Source organism: Syngnathus typhle, unplaced genomic scaffold, assembly GCF_033458585.1.
Source record: "Syngnathus typhle isolate RoL2023-S1 ecotype Sweden unplaced genomic scaffold, RoL_Styp_1.0 HiC_scaffold_39, whole genome shotgun sequence".
Taxonomy (NCBI): Eukaryota; Metazoa; Chordata; class Actinopteri; order Syngnathiformes; family Syngnathidae; genus Syngnathus; species Syngnathus typhle.
In genome coordinates this window covers 163,055-169,818 of record NW_026871945.1, presented here as the reverse complement: position 1 = coordinate 169,818, position 6,764 = coordinate 163,055, and the positions used below count along the sequence as shown (strand labels likewise).

The window sequence follows — 6,764 nt, the reverse complement described above, 5'->3', positions numbered from 1 at the left end:
CAGAGTGACGGGAGCGGCACAATTCAGAAAAAGTGCTCAGCTCGCCGAGAAAATGCGATTTAAGCAATAAAATTAAAAATGCTCATAAAACATAAACCAAACGTTGGAGGTGGTCATTTCTTAATGCGCAGTACTAAACTCGGCACTCTAAAGCACCCGAGAGCGTTTTTTTCGATGCCAACCTAACCAGAGTGACGGGAGCGGCACAATTCAGAAAAAGTGCTCAGCTCGCCGAGAAAATGCGATTTAAGCAATAAAATTAAAAATGCTTATAAAACATAAACCAAACGTTGGAGGTGGTCATTTCTTAATGCGCAGTAATAAACTCGGCACTCTAAAGAACCCGAGAGCGTTTTTTTCGATGCCAACCTAACCAGAGTGACGGGAGCGGCACAATTCAGAAAAAGTGCTCAGCTCGCCGAGAAAATGCGATTCAAGCAATAAAATTAAAAATGCTTATTAAACATAAACCAAACGTTGGAGGTGGTCATTTCTTCATGCGCAGTGAATAACTCGGCACTCTAAAGCACCCGAGAGCGTTTTTTTCGATGCCAACGTAACCAGAGTGACGGGAGCGGCACAATTCAGAAAAAGTGCTCAGCTCGCCGAGAAAATGCGATTTAAGCAATAAAATTAAAAATGCTTATAAAACATAAACCAAACGTTGGAGGTGGTCATTTCTTAATGCGCAGTAATAAACTCGGCACTCTAAAGCACCCGAGAGCGTTTTTTTCGATGCCAACCTAACCAGAGTGACGGGAGCGGCACAATTCAGAAAAAGTGCTCAGCTCGCCGAGAAAATGCGATTTAAGCAATAAAATTAAAAATGCTTATAAAACATAAACCAAACGTTGGAGGTGGTCATTTCTTAATGCGCAGTAATAAACTCGGCACTCTAAAGCACCCGAGAGCGTTTTTTTCGATGCCAACCTAACCTAACCAGAGTGACGGGAGCGGCACAATTCAGAAAAAGTGCTCAGCTCGCCGAGAAAATGCGATTTAAGCAATAAAATTAAAAATGCTTATTAAACATAAACCAAACGTTGGAGGTGGTCATTTCTTCATGCGCAGTGAATAACTCGGCACTCTAAAGCACCCGATAGCGTTTTTTTCGATGCCAACCTAACCAGAGTGACGGGAGCGGCACAATTCAGAAAAAGTGCTCAGCTCGCCGAGAAAATGCGATTTAAGCAATAAAATTAAAAATGCTTATAAAACATAAACCAAACGTTGGAGGTGGTCATTTCTTAATGCGCAGTAATAAACTCGGCACTCTAAAGCACCCGAGAGCGTTTTTTTCGATGCCAACCTAACCAGAGTGACGGGAGCGGCACAATTCAGAAAAAGTGCTCAGCTCGCCGAGAAAATGCGATTTAAGCAATAAAATTAAAAATGCTTATAAAACATAAACCAAACGTTGGAGGTGGTCATTTCTTAATGCGCAGTAATAAACTCGGCACTCTAAAGCACCCGAGAGCGTTTTTTTCGATGCCAACCTAACCAGAGTGACGGGAGCGGCACAATTCAGAAAAAGCGCTCAGCTCGCCGAGAAAATGCGATTTAAGCAATAAAATTAAAAATGCTTATAAAACATAAACCAAACGTCGATCTTTTTTTTCACAGTTGGAGTGCCTGGGAGAGCGGAGGCTTCGTGGCCGTTTGTCTGCCGTCGATCATCGGACACAAAGTATGGCTGCGGATCGAGAGGTTTGTGTGGCTTCGTGCACCAACTGCACCCTTCTCTTAGAGAGGTTGTCCCTGCTAGAGGGACGTGTCCGCCAGTTAGAGCAGAATTGCGCGATAACTGTAGATGTGGCGGATACAGACGCGGGCTGTAGTCAGCCTGCTAGCCCAGTTAGCATTAGCCCCAAGCGGCTTGCTAATCGCGATGAGCCAGGTAAGACGCATAGCCGTCCAAAGTCATCTCGGTCTACTGGCCCTCGCACTTTGGTCATAGGTGACTCCATTACCCGAAATATTACGCTTACAAATCCAGCCACGGTAATGTGTATTCCTGGGGCCAGAGCACCCGACATAGAAGCTAATCTTAGGGAGCTGACTCGCAATAGGTCTAGTCAACAGCGTAGTTCCATCAACACTAGCTACTCGGACATAGTGATACACGTCGGCTCCAATGATGTTAGGATGAGGCAGTCGGAGATCACAAAGAGAAACATAGCGAGGACTTGTGATCTCGCTAGAAAGATGAGTCGGCATCGAGTATTTGTCTCTGGCCCCCTGCCTGGGAGAGGCACTGATGAGAGGCTTAGTAGATTAGTCTCCCTTAATCGATGGATGGCTGGGTTCTGTAAGAAGCAGGGACTGTATTTCATAGATAACTGGCCTTCCTTCTGGGGCCGCCCCGACCTGCTGAGGAAGGACGGCCTTCACCCTAACCGTGAAGGCGCCTTCACTCTTTCTAGGAATATAGATTACTGTTTGAGCCACACATGACAGGTCACTTTAGAGCAGGCCGGGTCACAGGTGATTAGACCACCTGTCAGGATGGGTTTGGAGTCTGTTAAGATAAAGTTAACTAGCGCTAGGCTAGACTCCCAGCATGCACATAGCTCCTTGTGTAGACTAGAGCGTGATAGTTTGAATAGTGCGACAGTACACATAAACGCACTTTCTACTGGGGTAGTAGACAAATCCAATCATTCCACCCCGACCGGTTTTGCTGAGGAAACGGTGCCGGTTTCAGATAATTCTACACGTGTAACAAATATTTACTATCAGATTCCCACGGTCGTATCAGCCCACCGCGCTAACAAACATTTGAGAGGTGATGTCAGGCTTAGAGAACACAATCTTACTCGCATTTCGTATAAATATCCTTCGATAAATACGCACCCGGATCGACCAATTACACTTAAACTTGGTTTTATGAATATTAGATCGCTTCATACGAAAGCCATTCTCGTTAATGATCTCATCACAGAACATAATCTAAACGCTTTTGGTCTCTGCGAGACCTGGTTAAAACCTAATGAACTGATGCCGCTTAATGAGGCCTCGCCTCCAAATTTTGTGAGCTCGCATGTGGCGCGTCCTCGAAAAAAGGGTGGGGGTGTCGCCCTCATCTCGAATTCCGAGCTTAGTTTTAGGCCTCGTTCGATCAACGTATTTAAAACATTTGAGGTTCTCATTGTCCGATCCACCGCTTTACCGTCATTTTATCTTGTTGTTATTTACCGTCCACCCGGGGCTTACTCTGGCTTCCTGGATGAATTTTCAGAATTTGTGGCTGATCTCGTAACCAATGCGGATAATATAATTATCATGGGCGATTTCAACATCCACATGAATTTACCGTCAGAGCCACTTACTTCGGCGTTTCAGACTTTAACTGATACCTTTGGTTTTACGCAAGCTGTACAGGCAGCAACGCATAAGAATGGAAATACCATAGATCTGGTATTATCCCGAGGACTTGCAACCTCAAATATAGCAGTACTGCCATACACTACTGTTTTGTCTGATCATTACTTAATAAAGTTTGAAATTATAGTTCCTTGTCAAAGACAAGAGAGCAATCAGCATTATAGGAGCCGTCATTTCAACTCTATGACTGCAACTGCGCTATCTGAAATACTGTCGCCGGCAACCACTAATTTTCTCACATACGCCGACTCTATTGATAATCTTACGAATGAATTCAATGCGACATTGTTAAATGCCATTGACTCTGTGGCGCCGTTACGTCTGAAAACTCGCCGTAGAGTGCCTACTCCATGGTTCACAGATGAAACGCGTACGCTTAAGCAATTATGTAGAAAGCATGAGCGCAGATGGCGTCTAACCAAACTTGAGGTTTTCCATCAGGCATGGCAGGATAGCCTCCTGAAATATAAAGATGCGCTTATCTTAGCAAAAACTCGATATTTTTCGCAAGTTATTAATCTCAATAAAAACAATCCGAAACACCTATTTGATACAGTGGCAAAGCTGACTCTGCGCCAGCCGACCTCCGATAGTTCCTTCCACTCAGCTGACGAGTTCATGAAATTTTTTGCTCAAAAGATTGAATCCATTAGGGATGAGATCAAGAATAGCATTCCAATCGCTCGGTCGAGCACGCCGTTTACCAACGCTGATGATCATGCAACAACCCTCTCAACTTTTAAAAGCGTGTCTCTTGAAAGGCTTACACAAATTGTTAGTGCGGCTAAACAAACAACATGTTTACTCGACCCTCTTCCAGCCAAACTACTTAAAGAATTATTTCAAATTTTAGGACCGTCCGTCTTAAATATAATCAATCTGTCTGTCTCCTCTGGGATAGTGCCAACAGCCTTTAAAACCGCTATCATTAAACCGTTACTTAAGCGACCAAATCTTGACCCGGACTGTCTCAGTAATTATAGGCCAGTTTCAAACCTCCCATTCATAGCAAAACTTCTTGAAAAAGTAGTAGCGCAGCAGCTTATTGATTACATGGTCGCCAATAATCGATACGACACTTTTCAGTCTGGTTTTAGAGCTAATCATTCCACTGAGACAGCACTTGCGAAAGTGACTAATGATCTCCTCGTAGCTATGGATTCAAACATTTCGTCTGTACTGTTACTACTCGATCTTAGTGCTGCCTTCGACACTGTAGACTTCGATATTTTATTAGGGCGTCTTAAAAGTTGTGTTGGTATTTCAGGGTCAGCACTAGGCTGGTTCCATTCCTATCTATCAAACAGGACGCACCGAGTGGTCCATGGCAATGCGTCCTCGGAGCTCTATAATGTTACATGTGGTGTCCCACAGGGATCGGTTCTCGGACCAATTCTTTTTAATATTTATATGATTCCGCTTGGGGACATAATACGTAAATATAATATTAGTTTTCAATGCTATGCGGATGACACCCAATTATATATGCCGTTATCGATGACAGATCCGCGGGATTGTTGTAATCTTGAGAAGTGCCTTGCGGAGATCAAGCAATGGATGTCTCTCAACTTCCTTCGTCTTAACCCAGATAAAACTGAGATGTTGATAATTGGTCCAGCTCGTTATCAACACTTATTCAAGGAAACCGCTATAACTATAGATAACCGTACTATCACTCAAAGCGATACTGTAACTAATCTCGGGGTAATATTTGACCAAACTCTCTCCTTTCAAAAGCACATTAAGAATATAACCAGAATTGCGTTTTTTCACCTTCGTAATATTGCAAAGATTCGTCCGATCCTTTCGACCGGTGATGCGGAAACTATTATACATGCGTTCGTCACGTCGCGCCTGGACTACTGTAATGTACTATTTTCGGGTCTTCCTAAGTCCCGCATCAAAAGTCTACAGTTAGTACAAAATGCCGCTGCAAGGCTGCTCTCTCGGACAAGAAAATTTGATCACATTACCCCAATACTAGCCAACTTACATTGGCTTCCGGTCCATTTAAGATGTGACTTCAAGGTTCTTCTATTAACCTATAAATCGCTGCATGGCTTAGCGCCTTCATATCTCGTCGACCTAGTTGTTCCTTATGTTCCGTCTCGTAACCTTCGTTCGCAAAACGCTACCCTTTTAGCGACACCGAGGGCTAAGAAAATGTCTGCAGGCTCTAGAGCATTTTCTATTCGGGCTCCAGAGCTTTGGAATGCCCTACCAATGGATATTAGGACTGCTACCTCAGTAGAAACATTTAAGACACGTTTAAAGACACATTTCTATGACATGGCCTTTAACTAACCTGTAGTGGCCGATTCGGCTGGAGTTTGTTTTCTCTCCCTCTCCACCCCCTCCCTCCCCCCTCCCCGGCCGGGGAGGTGGTTAGGTGGTACCCATGCTGACAGCGGCTATCTGGATTCTCGTGGCCAATTCAGGATAGGGGAACTGCAGCTCAACCTCCTCGAAGAGCACTGCCAGGACAATTGAGGGCTCCTTTCGGCAGCCCTCTGCTGTGACATGGACATCCACTTTTTATTTAATTGATTTTCATGTTGTATCATTTGTGCCCTCTCTGCATCCATTTCAACCTGGTGATCCTGAAAGGGGGATCCTTCCATCTGTGGTCCCTTCTCAAGGTTTCTCATTTTCCCCCTGCTAGGGGTTTTTAAGTTTTTCCTTGCCCTTTTGGGAGCTTAAGATCAGGGGATGCTTTGAGAATAATTGTCAATTTCTGTCTATGTGAAGCCCTTTGAGACTGCTTGTGATTTAGGGCTATACAAATAAACTTGACTTGACTTGACTTGACGTTGGAGGTGGTCATTTCTTCGTGCGCAGTGAATAACTCGGCACTCTAAAGCACCCGAGAGCGTTTTTTTCGATGCCAACCTAACCAGAGTGACGGGAGCGGCACAATTCAGAAAAAGTGCTCAGCTCGCCGAGAAAATGCGATTTAAGCAATAAAATTAAAAATGCTTATAAAACATAAACCAAACGTTGGAGGTGGTCATTTCTTAATGCGCAGTAATAAACTCGGCACTCTAAAGCACCCGAGAGCGTTTTTTTCGATGCCAAACTAACCAGAGTGACGGGAGCGGCACAATTCAGAAAAAGTGCTCAGCTCGCCGAGAAAATGCGATTTAAGCAATAAAATTAAAAATGCTTATAAAACATAAACCAAACGTTGGAAGTGGTCATTTCTTCATGCGCAGTGATAAACTCGGCACTCTAAAGCACCCGAGAGCGTTTTTTTCGATGCCAACCTAACCAGAGTTACGAGAGCGGCACAATTCAGAAAAAGTGCTCAGCTCGCCGAGAAAATGCGATTTAAGCAATAAAATTAAAAATGCTTATAAAACATAAACCAAACGTTGGAGGTG

At 44.0% G+C, this 6,764-nt stretch overlaps 1 long non-coding RNA gene across 1 annotated transcript; it reads left to right on the top strand.

The window, feature by feature from the left end:
* Positions 1-1,603: 1,603 nt before the first annotated feature.
* Positions 1,604-6,192, top strand: LOC133147270 (uncharacterized). The gene is made up of 2 exons (XR_009711607.1): positions 1,604-1,707; positions 5,774-6,192. It is a non-coding gene; the product is annotated as an uncharacterized LOC133147270 (long non-coding RNA).
* Positions 6,193-6,764: the final 572 nt, after the last annotated feature.